Here is a 15,788-nt window from a genome sequence, read left to right as displayed (position 1 = left end):
TTGTGTGTCTTCTTCAATTTCTTTCAAAAGCTTTCTATAGTTGGCAGTGTATAGATTTTTTACCTCTTTGGTTAGGTTTTTTCCAAGGTATTTTATGGGTTTCAGTGCAATTGTAAATGAGATTGATTCCTTGATTTCTCTTTCAGCTGCCTCGTTATTGGTGTCTAGAAATACAACTGATTTTTGTGCATTGATTTTATGTCCAGTGACTTTGCTGAATCCATGGATTAGTTTTAACAGTTTCTGGTGGAATATTTTGGGTCTTCCATTTAGAATATCATATTATCTGCAAAGAGTGAAAGTTTGACTTCCTCCTTGCCAATTTGGATGCCTTTTATTTTTTTGTGTTGTCTGATTGCTGAGGCTAGGACTTCCAATACTATGTTGAATAACAGTAGGGAGAATAGACATCCCTATTGTGTTGCTGACCTTAGGGGGAACGTTCTCAGTTTATCCTCATTGAGAATATTAGTGGTGGGTCTTTTATATATGGCTTTTATGATCTTGAGGTATGATCCTTCTATCATCCCTACTTTCTTGAGGTTTTTATCCAGAAAGGATATTGTATTTTTTAAACGTTTCTCCACATCTATTGAGAGGATCATGTGGTTCCTGTCCTTTCCATTATTAATGTAGTGTATCACATTGATTGATTTGTGGATATTTAACCAGCCCTGCATCCCAGGTATAAATCCCACTTGATTGTGGTGAATAATTCTTCAAATGTATTGCTGGATCTGGTTGACTAGTATCTTGTTGAGAAGTTTTGCATCCATGTTCATCATGGAAATTGGTCTATAGTTCTCCTTTTTAGTAGGGTCTTTGTCTGGTTTTGGAATCAAAGTAATGCTGGCCTGATAGAATGAGTTTGGAAGTTTTCCTTCCATTTCTATTTTTTGGAACAGCCTCAAAAGAATAGGTGTTAACTCTTCCTTGAATGTTTGGTAGAATTCCCCTGGAAAGCCATCTGGGGCCCTGGACTCTTGTTTTTTTGGGAGATTTTTCATTACTAATTCAGTTTCTTTACTGGTTATGGGTCTGTTCAAATTTTCTATTTCTTCCTGTTTCCGTTTTGGTAGTTTATACGTTTCTAGGAGTTTGTCCATTTCTTCCAGATTGCCCAATTTATTGGCATATAATTTATCATAATATTCTCTTATTATTGTTTGTATTTATGCAGTGTTGGTTGTGATCTTCCCTGTTCCATTCATGCTTTTATTTATTTGAGTCCTTTACTTTTTCTTTTTGATCAAACTGGCTAGGGGTTTATCAATTTTGTTAATTCCTTCAAAGAACAAGCTTCTGGTTTCATTGATCTGTTCTACTGTTTTTTGTTGTTTTGTTTTTCTTTTTAATTTTGATAGCATTGATTTCTTCTCTAATCTTTATTATTTCCTGACTTATGCTGGTTTTGGGTTTTATTTGCTGTTCTTTTTTCCAGCTCTTTCAGATGTAAGGTTAGGTTGTGTATCTAGGACCTTTCTTCCTTCTTTAGGAAGGCCTGGCTTGCTATATACTTCCCTCTTATGACCACCGTTGCTGCATCCCAGAGGTTTTGGGCTGTGATGTGATCATTTTCATTGGCTTCCATGTACTTTTTAATTTCTTCTTTAACTTCTTGGTTAACCCATTCATTCTTTAGTAGGATATTCTTTAATCTGCAAGTATTTGTTGTCTTTCTGACTATTTTCTTGTGGTTGATTTCGAGTTTTATAGCATTGTGGTCTGAAAATATGCAAGGTATGATCTCAATCTTTTTGTACTTGTTGAGGGCTGATTTGTGTCCCAGTATGTGACATATTCTGGAGAATGTTCCCTGTGCACTCGAGAAGAATGTGTATTCTGCTGCTTTAGGATGAAATGTTCTGAATATTTAAGTTAATATCTGTTAAGTCCATCTAGTCCAGTGTATCATTCAAAGCCATTGTTTCCTTGATTTTCTGCTTAGATGATCTGTTCACTGTTGTAAGTGGGGTTGAAGTCCCCTACTATTATGGTATTATTATCAATGAGTTTCTTTATGTTTGATTTCTTTATGATTAATTGGTATATATATTTGGGTGTTTTCACATGGGGGGCATAAATGTTTACAATTGTTAGGTCTTTTTGGTGGATAGACCCCTCCTTAATTATGATATAATGCCCTTCTTCATCTCTTGTTACACTCTTTATTTTAAAATCTAGATTGTCTGGGGCGCTTGGGTGGCTCAGGTGGTTAAGCGTCCGACTTCAGCTCAGGTCATGATCTCACACTCCGTGAGTTCGAGCCCTGTGTCAGGCTCTGTGCTGACAGCTCACAGCCTGGAGCCTGCTTCAGATTCTGTGTCCCCCTCTTTCTGCCCTTCCCTTGCTCATGCTCTGTCTCTCTCTGTCTCCAAAATAAAAACATTAAAAAATTTTAAAAAATCAAGATTCTGTGATGTAAGTATGGTTGCTCCAATTTTCTTTTGACTTCCAGCAGCATGAAAGTTGAATCTCCATCCCCTCACTTTCAATCTGAAGGTCTAAAATGGATCTCTTGTAAATAGCATGTAGATGGATCTTGTTTTCTTATCCATTCTGTTACCCTATGTCTTTTGATTAGAGCATTTGTCCATTGAGATTTATAGTGAGTACTTAAAGATATGAATTTACTGCCATTGTGTTGCCTGTATAGTTAGAGTTTCTGGTGGTCTCTGGTCCTTTCTACTCTTTGTTGCTTTTGGTCTTTTTTGTCTTGTTTTGTCTTTTCACCCCTCAGAGAGTCCCTCTTAAAATTTCTTGCAAGGTTCGTTTAGTCGTCACTAACTCCTTTAGTTTTTGTGTGTCTAGGAAACTTTTAATCTCTCCTTCTATTTTGAATGACAGCTTGCTGGATAAAGAATTCTTGGCTGCATATTTTTCTGATTCAGCACATTGAATATATCCTGCCACTCCTTTCTAGCCTGCCAAGTTTCTGTGGATAGTTCTGCTACAAACATGATCTGTCTTCCATTATAGGTTAAGAACTTTTTTTTTCCCTTGCTGCTTTCATAGTTCTTTCCTTGCCTGTGTACTTTGTGAATTTGACTATGATATGCATTGATGATTATTGATTTTTGTTGAATCTAATGGGAGTTCTCTGTGCTTTTTGAATTTTGATATCTTTGTCTTTCCCCAGGCTAGGAAACTTTTCCACTATGATTTGCTTACATAAATCTTCTACCCCTTTTTCTCTCTCTTCATCTTCTAGGACCCCTATGATTTGGATGTTGTTCCTTTTTAATGAGTCACTGAGTTCTCTAATTCTTATATCATGCTCTTTTGCATTAGTTTCCCTCTTTTATTCTGCTTCACTATTCTGTAGAAGTTTGTCCTCTGTATCACTGATTCACTGCTCTGTTTCATCCATTCATGCTGCTGTGGCATCTATTTGAGATTGCATCTCAGTTATAGCATTTTTAATTTCATCCTGACTAGATTTTACTTCTTTTATCTCTGCAGAAAGGGATTCCATGCTTTTTGAACCCTAGCTAGTATTCTTATTATCATGATTCTAAATTCTAGTTCAAACATCTTGTTTATATCTGTGTTAAGTCCCAGGCTGTCATTTCTTCCTGTTATTTCTTTTGGGATGAATTCCTCCATTTTTTTCATTTTGGAGGAAGAAAAAGAATTAATAAAATTAAAAATTAAAAACAACACAAAAAATCAAATAAAGGAGGCTATATCCTAGGTATATTTTGGTCTGGTTGTTGAAAGAAGCTTGAAAGAATAGAGAAAAAAGGGAAAGAAAATAAGTGAAAAAAAGTAAGAAAATGTTTAACAATTACAACAAATGTATAGAATAAAATAGGATAAAATGAAATGAAGAAAGTAAAATAGAATAAAATAATTTACAAAAAAATAAAACATATAGTAAAAAAATTAAAAAAGAAATTATAAAACTGAAAATAAAAATAAATGTTTTCTCTTTCTGTATCAAAGATTAAGAAAAGAAAAAGAAAGAAAAAACACAAATAGTTGGACCAGCAAACAGAATGAAATTTGAATGAAATTACATCCAGTTTCCCCCAAAAGTCAAACTATGAAGCACTTTATAGTCTGTACACTAAGCAGGTGGAGAGACTTGTAGTTGTCCTCTAGGGCTTGGTTGGCACAGTTGGATGGGGCTTGGTGTAACAGCTCCATCTCCACTAAATGGCACTGCTTAGCTTACTGGGGTGGATAGGTGTGGCATGCATACACATGTGAATGTTTGTGTACCTGTGGGGAGAGGTGAAAATGGTTTCACCCAGTTTCCCAGTCTGTGGCCCAGTAATACTGCACTCTCACCCACTGGCAAATCAAGCACCCATCCTTTGTCTTTGGCTTCCATCCACTCCCTGCTTCTACGCTGTCCCAGTCCAAGCCGTCAGCCTACCAGGCTCCCCCTTCTCCCAAATTTTATCTCAGATGGGCTATGTTTCTAAAACCCTAACCTCTGAGGGCTCTGTGGCTTGAACCACTCCAACCCTCTGGGGAACGGTCTGGCCGAGCAATGGCAGAGTGCTGGCTTGCCCCTGGGAAATGTTCGTGCAATCATGCTGCTGCAGAGGCTCAAGGATTATGGTAAATTACCACACACAACTGGTGCCGGGATTCACTGTACCATAGCATCTTTTTTCTAATGCCAGCAAATGAGGCTGTTCTCTGGGGTCCACTGGGACCTTTGCCTATGTGGAGGCCATATGGCCTCTACCAAGTGCCCTGTTAGTAGGGGATCCGCTTCTTCCTGTGTGGCCTGCAGACACTTTGGACCTTGCTGCCTGCTCCTGGGGATTCATCCCTCCCACCAGAGCACTGCCAGGTATTGAGCTTCAGAATTTCTGACTGCTCTCCCCTGTTTATCGAGTCCTAATGGCATTGAAACCCTCTCTTTTCTCCCTTTTTTGTTCGGTCATTTGTGGGTGTTTCCACTCTTTCTCTTCAGCTACTTTCAGGGGTAGTGCTTTTCCTGTACTCTCCCCACTTTCTCTGACCTCCCTCTGCAAAAATAGCTCTCTCCCCCAGTTCACCTCTCTGCACTGTGTACCTGCTGAGTTCTGTGGCTCAGATTATGCAGATTGTTATGTTAGTCCTCAGATCAGTTTTCTAGGTGTGCAAAATGGTTTGGTGTTGATCTAGTTGCATTTCAGGGAGGAAAGAAGCAGAAAGCTTCCATGGTGCTCAGCCCTCTTGGCCCCTCTCAGCTTTGATTCCCTTTGAATATGTGCTTGTAAAGCTCTAAATTTTCCTCTAAGCATGCCTCTAGCTGTATCCTACATATTTTGATATTTAGCAATTTTATTATCCTCCAAATAAAATATTTTATATTCTTCAGTATATTCTCCTCACTGAGTCATGATTTACTTAAAACATATTTCTCAATTTCTAAATCAACAGGGATATTCTGGTAAAATTTTAATTGATTTCTAAATTAATTGTATTGTGACTTTAGACAATACTTTGTATGACTTTAATTCTTTAAAATTTGTAGAATCTTGTTGCCCATAAAATGGCAAATTTCTGAAATGTTACAGGTGTGCTTAAAAACAGTGTGTATTAATTTGTTTAGATGTATTATTTTATGCATGCTAATTAGGTCAATTTTTTGTTTATGTTATTCCACTGTATCTTAAATGATTTTCTATCTGCTTGCTTTTATAATAAAGAAAAGTGTGTTAGAATCTTACACTATAACTGTGGGTTTGTCTACTATTTTTTATGGTTAATTGTTACTTTATTTTAAGGCTATGTTATTAGATACATACAAATATAGAATTGTTATAAAATATCTTTTTGCTTTTAATTCTACTTTATCTGACAAAATGGTTACAGAAATTTTGCTTTATAAATTTTTTCATCTTTTTACTTTCAATATTTTTTTTTAATTTTAATTCCAGTTAGTTAACATACAGTGTAATGTTAGTTTCAGGTGTACAGTTTAGTGATTCAACACTTGCATGCAACATCTGGTGCTCATCACAAATGTACTCTTTAATCCCCATCCCATATTTAACCCATCCCCCCACTACCTCCCTTCTGATAACCATCAGTTTGTTCTCTATATTTAAGAGTCTGTTTTTTGTTTTCTATCTCTTTTTTTCCTTTGCTTGTTTGTATTGTCCATAGATTTTAGATGTCTCATAAAAAGAATATGGTTTCTAATGTAGTCTGATAATATTTGTCTTTATCTTTTAATTGGTATATTTAGTCTATTTATATTTAATGTAATGATTTATCAAATTGAATTTAAATTTAGCATTTTATTATGAGCTTTCTGTTTATTCTGCACACTTTGTTCTTTTCTGCTTTTTCTCTCACTTTCATTTATATCTATAATTTTTTATTATTCCATTTTCCTATTTCCTGAAAAGATATACACTCTTACTCTTCTTTCAGCAGTTATCTTAGGGATTGTAGTACATATGTTTGGCTTATCAAATCTATATTAATTGGTTCTTTCAGACTCTACCCACATGAATGAAAGCTGGTCAAAGACATGGGAATAATTTAATTTCATTTACCCTCACTTTAATTATATATATACTCATATATGTGTATTATTTTATAATAATATATATATACATATATAGGTACTGATGATGCCACACACATATAGAAAGGATATGAAAGGTTTATTACTTTCCTGATAAAGTTGTCTAGGGAAAACAGGGCAGATATCCCAAGTTCCTATCCCAAGAATAGGAAAAAGAGATTGGTTTAAGTTTTTTATGGTAGTTAGAGGGTGGTCCTGGGATGAGGGTTCCTATGCATGGGTAAGAGCTTGACTAGTTTTAATCTTCCACTGGCATCAAAGGAGGGAGTAAGCACCCAGGCCTTCTTATTAGCATGCTCAGATGTGGAGCAAAAGGGGATGAAAGGAGGGGATGAACCTTAAAAGCTTTTAATAGTCAAATATCAAAACAAGGGTCCAGACTCCTTACTATTGTAGCCTTTCCATTGCTCTTTATTACTTTCAGTATTTCTGAGCTTCAATCTGAGATCTTTTTTATTCTGTCATTTCAGTCTGAAGAATATCCTTTAATGTTTATTTTAGTGTGCTTCTGGGAAATTGCCTAATTTTTTTAATCTGAGAATTTTTTTTTTCACCATCAATTTTAGAAATGAGATTGACAGCTTTTTTTTTTTAACACTTGGAAGATACCATCTCATTATTAGATGAGGTTAGTTGTTTTTCCTAAATAGTAAGCTATAGGTCTAGTTATTGTTCTTTTAAAGGTAAAACCTGTCTCTGACTTTTAGATTTATTTTTTTCCATTTTTAGGGTTTAGCAGTTTTACCCTTGAATGCCTCAGTGTCGATTTCTGTTTCAGTTGTTCTACCTGGGATTTGTGGTAACTCTTGAATCTAAAGCTTAATTTCCTACTCTAGTTTCGGGTGGTTTTAGGTATTATGACTTCAGAATTTGCTTCAATATAATTATATCTATCCTCTCATCCTGCTTCAGTCTCATTATTTTTTTTCTCCTCTATATTTAGTACTCCATTTAAACATTAGTCTTTCTCACTGTGTCCTCTATGTCTTTTACTGTCTTTTCTGTATTTTACATCGTTTCATTTCTATAAGCTTTACTGAGGATCTTCCAGGTAACTAAGTTTCTTTTTGGCTGGGTGAGATCTATTAGTCCCATTCACTGAGTTTTTTATTTCAGTTCCTGTTTTCATTTTTAGAGTTTTCACTATGTTTTTTTCTGCTGGAACAATCTGTTTTTTATCTTCTTGAGCATGATAAACAGATTTATTTTAAAGTCTTTATCAGGGTGCCTGAGTGGCTCAGTCAGTTAAGTGTCCAACTCTTGATTTCAGCTCATGTCTGACCTCATGGTTCATGAGTTTGAGTCCTAAGTCAAGCTCTATGCTGACAGTGTGGAGCTTCTTGGGATTCTCTCTCTCTCCCTCTCTCTGCTCCTTCCCTACTTGTGCTTTTTTTCTAAGAAAAAAAAGAAAAAAAAACTTTAAAGTCTTTATCTGGTTATGCTTATTTCTGAAATCTCTATCAAATAATTTTTATTGTTATGGGTTTCTGCTGGGCTTTTCTCATCTTATCTTCTCCTTATGGGACTATTTTTCAAAATTATGTGTTGGAAATTACAGCTCTAAATTGTTTATAGAAATAATGTAGTGTCTAAGAGCTTTTGCTTCTTCTCTAAAAGCTTCTTAAGATGTCTGGGGACACAAGCACTCTTAAATACCTGAACTCTCTAATAATATGGTATTACTTTAATTCTGTTTCAGGGATTAAGATAATTCAAGGCTGGACAAAAGAACTTATCTATTTCTTGCTTACCCTGTTCCTTAGGATAGATCCCTTGTGGTTTCATCCCAAAGCAGGAATGCTCACTCTGTCTACATATCACCTGTGGGCTCTGGACTAAAATCTCCTTCATGTAACTCTATGAAGATGTCAAGGTTTCCTTCAGCCTCTCAGTTGCTTATTCCAGAATCAGAAAATTCTACTAGGGCAAAAGTGGCCCTAAATTCCTGACTCACTTTTGGCTGCCTCTTTTCCTAGAATCCTAGACCAATAATTCTTCATTATCTTGTTGGGTCTACAATAACTTCAAGATAATTAAAAAAAAAATACTTTTCCCAATTTTCTAGTTGTCTTTTGTGAAATTATTATACCAAACTACATACCAAGTTCTACCATTACCAGAAGTGGAAGCAAGTGGTTGCATAGTTTAACAATTTTAGTAGTTAATAGTTTATGTTAATTTATACCAGAAAGGTCACTAGTATATCCAACCTATTATTTCATAGATACTATTGTTTAGGATGAATAAAGAAAATTTTAATCCTTCATTTTTAAGGAGGACATTTAGGAAACAATAGGTCACTGATAGTAAAAATTATTAAATTGGAATGAAATTAATTATGGAAAACTACTCTAGTAGAATTGTGAGGTAGAGCCTAGAGAAATGTCCTGAGGCAATAGTGCATGGGCAATGATAACTTTCTAAAGAGGAAGTAGTGTTCTCTAGTGAGTAATTAAGGACAGAATACTAATCTAGGAAGTGATTAAGGGCAGATTACTAACTACAAGTGGGCTTTGAATAATACCCTTACCTCATGCTTGAAGTTAATCAACATCTCACAGTTTTGCTGACAGGAAGATCTTTGCCACATTCGTCTTTTCCCAATTTCAGCAATAGATACTCATGGAAGAGAACACCAAAACATATGAGGGGACATGATGATTTAAGTGCGATCTCTTTGGAATTCCTTTTATTCTTTATATTTTCCATATTTTATTGAGATCTATCTAGAATTCCAGATATTATTTTGGTGATTTATTGATTACGAGTTCTACAAAGACTAAATTGATTGAAAATTTCCAGAAGTCCTGTGTCATTTTAATATATCACGTTTATAAATAAGAGAAATGTCAACTTCTCAAATTACTTCACTGCTATTGGTAATGACCTCAATTACTTCAAGAGTTATGCAAACCAAAATTTTGCTCTGTCTTAAATCAAAGAAGGAGTTACAAACCTTCATAGAATTTTTAACCTTCTACTACTGGTTTTTTTTTTTTTTTTTTTTTTTTCCGAGAAAGTCACTATGGCCCTTATTCCTTTCTTACTGGAAAAAAGTTTTCTGTAACATTGAGTTGACACCTTGGGGACATGCTGCTGAAAAATAAATTTACCTGTTTATTTGAGAGTATGTTAGTACTATATAATAAAAAATTAAGCATTGTTTCCTATCATTGGGTCTTCACTTAGATTATTGGTGCTGTGGTTGGCCACACAATGCCACCATGAAACCCTATTCTTTTTTTTTTTTTAAGGACTTTATTTATTTATTTTTTATTTATTTTATTTATTTATATTTTTTTAATTTATTTTTTAATTTATTTTATTCTTTTTAAATATATGAAATTTATTGTCAAATTGGTTTCCATACAACACCCAGTGCTCATCCCAAAAGATGCCCTCTTCAATACCCATCACCCACCCTCCCCTCCCTTCCCCCCCCATCAGCCCTAGTTTGTTCTCAGTTTTTTAAGAGTCTCCCATGCTTTGGCTCTCTCCCACTCTAACCTCTCTCTTTTTTCCTTCCCCTCCCCCATGGGTTCCTGTTAAGTTTCTCAGGATCCACATAAGAGTGAAACCATATGGCATCTGTCTTTCTCTGTATGGCTTATTTCACTTAGCATCACACTCTCCAGTTCCACCCACGTTGCTACAAAGGGCCATATTTCATTCTTTCTCATTGCCACATAGTACTCCATTGTGTATGTAAACCACAATTTCTTTATCCATTCATCAGTTGATGGACATTTAGGCTCTTTCCATAATTTGGCTATTGTTGAGAGTGCTGCTATAAACATTGGGGTACAAGTGCCCCTATGCATCAGTACTCCTGTATCCCTTGGGTAAATTCCTAGCAGTGCTATTGCTGGGTCACAGGGTAGGTCTATTTTTAATTTTCTGAGGAACCTCCACACTGTTTTCCAGAGTGGCTGCACCAATTTGCATTCCCACCAACAGTGCAAGAGGGTTCCCGTTTCTCCACATCCTCTCCAGCATCTATAGTCTCCTGATTTGTTCATTTTGGCCACTCTGACTGGCGTGGGGTGATATCTGAGTGTGGTTTTGATTTGTATTTCCCTGATGATGAGTGACATTGAGCATCTTTTCATGTGCCTGTTGGCCATCTTGATGTCTTCTTTAGAGAAGTATCTATTCATGTATTCTGCCCATTTCTTCACTGGGTTATTTGTTTTTCGGGTGTGGAGTTTGGTGAGCTCTTTATAGATTTTGGATACTAGCCCTTTGTCCTATATGTCATTTGCAAATATCTTTTCCCATTCCATTCGTTGCCTTTTAGTTTTGTTGGTTGTTTCCTTTGTTGTGCAGAAACTTTATCTTCATGAGGTCCCAATAGTTCATTTTTGCTTTTAATGCCCTTGCCTTTGGGGATGTGTCAAGTAAGAAATTGCTACGGCTGAGGTCAGAGAGGTCTTTTCCTGTTTTCTCCTCTAGGGTTTTGATGGTTTCCTGTCTCACATTCAGGTCCTTTATCCATTTTGAGTTTATTTTTGTGATTGGTGTGAGAAAGTGGTCTAGTTTCAACCTTCTGCATGTTGCTGTCCAGTTCTCCCAGCACCATTTGTTAAAGAGACTGTCTTTTTTCCATTGGATATTCTTTCCTGCTTTGTCAAAGATTAGTTGGCCATACTTTTGTGGGTCTAGTTCTAATGTTTCTATTCTATTCGATAGGTCTATGTGTCTGTTTTTGTGCCAATACCATGCTGTCTTCATGATTACAGCTTTGTAGTAGAGGCTAAAGTCTGGGATTATGATGCCTCCTGCTTTGGTCTTCTTCAAAATTACTTTGGATATTCAGGGCCTTTTGTGGTTCCATATGAATTTTAGGATTGTTTGTTCTAGCTACGAGATGAATGCTGGTGCAATTTTGATTGGGATTGCATTGAATGTGTAGATAGCTTTGGGTAGTATTGACATTTTGACAATGTTTATTCTTTCAAATCATGAGCACGGAATGTTTTTCCATTTCTTTATATCTTCTTCAATTTCCTTCATAAGCTTTCTGTAGTTTTCAGCATACAGATCTTTTACATCTTTGGTTAGATTTATTCCTAGGTATTTTATGCTTCTTGGTGCAATTGTGAATGGGATCAGTTTCTTTATTTGTCTTTCTGTTGCTTCATTATTAGTGTATAAGAATGCAACTGATTTCCTTACATTGATTTTGTATCCTGCAACTTTGCTGAATTCATTTATCAGTTCTAGCAGACTTTTGGTGGAGTCTATCAGATTTTCCATGTATAATATCATGTCATCTGCAAAAAGTGAAAGCTTAACTTCATCTTTGCCAATTTGATGCCTTTGATTTCCTTTTGTTGTCTGATTGCTGATGCTAGAACTTCCAACACTGTGTTAAACAACAACGGTGAGAGTGGACATCCCTGTCGTGTTCCTGATCTCAGGGAAAAACCTCAGTTTCTCCCCATTGAGGATGATGTTAGCTGTGGGCTTTTCATAAATGGCTTTTATGGTGTTTATGTATGTTCTTTCTATCCCGACTTTCTTGAGGGTTTTTATTAAGAAAGGAGGCTGAATTTTGTCAAATGCTTTTTCTCCATCGATTGACAGGATCATATGGTTCTTATCTCTTCTTTTATTAATGTGATGTATCACGTTGATTGATTTGCGAATGTTGAACCATCCCTGCATCCCAGGAGTGAATCCCACTTGATCATTGTGAATAATTCTTTTTATATGCTATTGAATTCGATTTGCTAGTATCTTATCGAGAATTTTTGCATCCATATTCATCAGGGATATTGGCCTGTAGTTCTCTTTTTTTACTGGGTCTCTGTCTGGTTTAGGAATCAAAGTAATACTGGCTTCATAGAATGAGTCTGGAACTTTTCCTTCCCTTTCTATTTTTTGGAATAGCTTGAGAAGGATAGGTATTATCTCTGCTTTAAATGTCTAGTAGAACTCCCCTGGGAAGCCATCTGGTCCTAGACTCTTGTTTGTTGGGATATCTTTGATAACCGATTCAATTTCTTCGCTGGTTATGGGTCTGTTCAAGCTTTCTATTTCCTCCTGTTTGAGTTTGGAAGTGTGTGGGTGTTTAGGAATTTGTCCATTTCTTCCAGGTTGTCCAGTTTGTTGGCATATAGTTTTTCATAGTATTCTCTGATAATTGCTTGTATCTCTGAGGGATTGGTTGTAATAATTCCATTTTCATTCATGATTTTATCTATTTGGGTCATCTCCCTTTTCTTTTTGAGGAGCCTGGCTAGAGGTTTATCAGTTTTGTTTATTTTTTCAAAAAACCAACTCTTGGTTTCATTGATCTGCTCTACAGTTTTTTTAGATTCAATATTGTTTATTTCTGCTCTGATCTTTATTATTTCTCTTGTTTTGCTGGGTTTAGGGTGTCTTTGCTGTTCTGCTTCTATTTCCTTTAGGTATTCTGTTAGATTTTGTATTTGGGATTTTTCTTGTTTCTTGAGATAGGCCTGGACTGCAATGTATTTTCTTCTCAGGACTGCCTTCGCTGCATCCCAAAGCGTTTGGACTGTTGTATTTTCATTTTCATTTGTTTCCATATATTTTTAAATTTTTTCCCTAATTGCCTGGTTGACCATTCATTCTTTAGTAGGGTGTTCTTTAACCTCCATGCTTTTGGAGGTTTTCCAGACTTTTTCCTGTGGTTGATTTCAAGCTTCATAGCATTGTGGTCTGAAAGTATGCATGGTATGATCTCAATTCTTGTATACTTATGAAGGGCTGTTTTGTGACCCAGAATGTGATCTGTCTTGGAGAATGTTCCATGTACACTCGAGAAGAAAGTATATTCTGTTGCTTTGGGATGCAGAGTTCTAAATATATCTGTCAAGTCCATCTGATCCAATGTATCATTCAGGGTCCTTGTTTCTTTACTGACCGTGTGTCTAGATGATCTATCCATTGTTGTAAGTGGGGTGTTAAAGTCCCCTCCAATTACCACATTCTTATCAATAAGGTTGCTTATGTTTGTGAGTAATTGTTTTATGTATTTGGGGGCTCCTGTATTCGGTGCATAGACATTTATGATTGTTAGCTTTTCCTAACATTTATAGGACATTTATAATTCCATAGACATTTATAATTGTTAGCTCTTCACAGGATAGACCCTGTGATTATTATATAATGCCCTTCTTCATCTCTTGTTACAGCCTTTAATTTAAAGTCTAGTTTGTCTGATATAAGTATGGCTACTCCATCTCTCTTTTGGCTTCCAGTAGCATGATAAATAGTTCTCCATCCCCTCACTTTCAATCTGAAGGTGTCCTCAGGTCTAAAATGAGTCTCTTGTAGACAGCAAATAGATGGGTCTTGTTTTTTTATCCATTCTAATACCCTATGTCTTTTGGTTGGCACATTAGTCCATTTACATTCAGTATTATTATAGAAAGATATGAGTTTAGAGTCATTGTGATGTCCATAGGTTTCATGCTTGTAGCAATGTCTCTGGTACTTTGTCTCACAGGATCCCCCTTAGGATCTCTTGTAGGGCTGGTTTAGTGGTGATGAATTCCTTCAGTGTTTGTTTGTTTGGGAAGACCTTTATCTCTCCTTTTATTCTAAATGACAGATTTACTGGATAAAGGATTCTCAGTTGCATATTTTTCCTGTTCATCACATTGAAGATTTCCTGCCATTCCTTTCTGGCCTGCCAAGTTTCAGTAGAGATCAGTCACTAGTCTTATCGGTCCCCCTTTATATGTTAGACCACGTTTATCCCTAGCTGCTTTCAGAATTTTCTCTTTATCCTTGTATTTTGCCAGTTTCACTATGATATGTCATGCAGAAGATCGATTCAAGTTACGTCTGAAGGGAGTTCTGTGTGCCTCTTGGATTTCAATGCCTTTTTCCTTCCCCAGATCAGGGAAGTTCTGAGCTATTATTTCTTCAAGTACCCCTTCAGCACCTTTCCCTCTCTCTTCCTCCTCTGGAATACCAATTATATGTAGATTATTTCTCTTTAGTGCATCACTTAGTTCTCTAACTTTCCCCTCATGCTCCTGGATTTTTTTTATCTCTCTTTTTCTCAGCTTCCTCTTTTTCCATAATTTTATCTTCTAGTTCACCTATTCTCTCCTCTGCCTCTTCAGTCCGAGCTGTGGTTGTCTCCATTTTATTTTGCAGTTCATTTGTAGCATTTTTTAGCTCCTCCTGGCTGTTCCTTAGTCCCTTGATCTCTGTAGCAAGAGATTCTCTGCTGTTCTTTATACTGTTTTCAAGCCCAGCGATTAATTTTATGACTATTATTCTAAATTTACTTTCTGTTATATTGTTTAAATCCTTTTTGATCAGTTCGTTAGCTGTCATTATTTCCTGGAGATTCTTTTTGAGGGGAATTCTTCTGTTTTGTCATTTTGGATAGTCCCTGGAGTGGTGCAGAACTGCAGGGCACTTCCCCTGTGCTGTCTTGAATACCTTGTGTTGGTGGGTGGGCCGCAGTCCGCCCTGATGTCTGCCCCAGCCCACTGCTGGGACCACAGTCAGACTGGTGTGTACCTTCTCTTCCCCTCTCCTAGGGGCAGGATTCACTGTTGGGTGGCGTGGCCCGTCTGGGCTACTTGCACAGTGCCAGGCTTGTGGTGCTGGGGATCTGGTGTATTAGCTGGCGTGGATCGGCAAGGTGCACAGGGGTGGGAGGAGCAGGCTCAGCTCACTTTTCCTTCAGTGATTCACTTCGGGAGGGGCCCTGCTGCACCGGGAGGGAGTCAGACTCACCGCCGCCAGAGGGATGGATCCGCAGAAGCACAGTGTTGGGTGTTTGCGCGGTGCAAGCAAGTTCCCTGACAGGAACTGGTTCCCTTTGGGATTTTGGCTGGGGGATGGGCGAGGGAGATGGCGCTGGTTAGCGCCTTTGTTCCCCGCCACCTTGAGCTCTGTCATCTGGGGCTCAACAACTCTCCCTCCTGTTGTCCTCCAGCCCTCCCGCTCTCCGAGCAGAGCTGTTAGCTTATAACCTTCCAGATGTTAAGTCCCACTCGCTGTCTGAACACACTCCGTCCGGCCCCTCTGCTTTTGCAAGCCAGACTCTGGGGGCTCTGCTTGGCCAGCGGGCTGCCCCTCTGCCCCGGCTCCCTCCTGCCAGTCCGTGGAGCGCGTACCACCTCTCCGCCCTTCCTATCCTCTTCCGTGGGCCTCTCGTCTACACTTGACTCCAGAGAATCCATTCTGCTAGTCTTCTGGTGGTTTTCTGGGTTATTTAGGCAAGTGTGGGTGGAATCTAAGTGATCAGCAGGATGCG

The sequence above is a fragment of the Panthera tigris genome, chromosome C2 (assembly GCF_018350195.1).
Source record: "Panthera tigris isolate Pti1 chromosome C2, P.tigris_Pti1_mat1.1, whole genome shotgun sequence".
In the NCBI taxonomy this organism is placed as follows: Eukaryota; Metazoa; Chordata; class Mammalia; order Carnivora; family Felidae; genus Panthera; species Panthera tigris.
Note: the sequence above shows the minus strand (reverse complement) of the source record.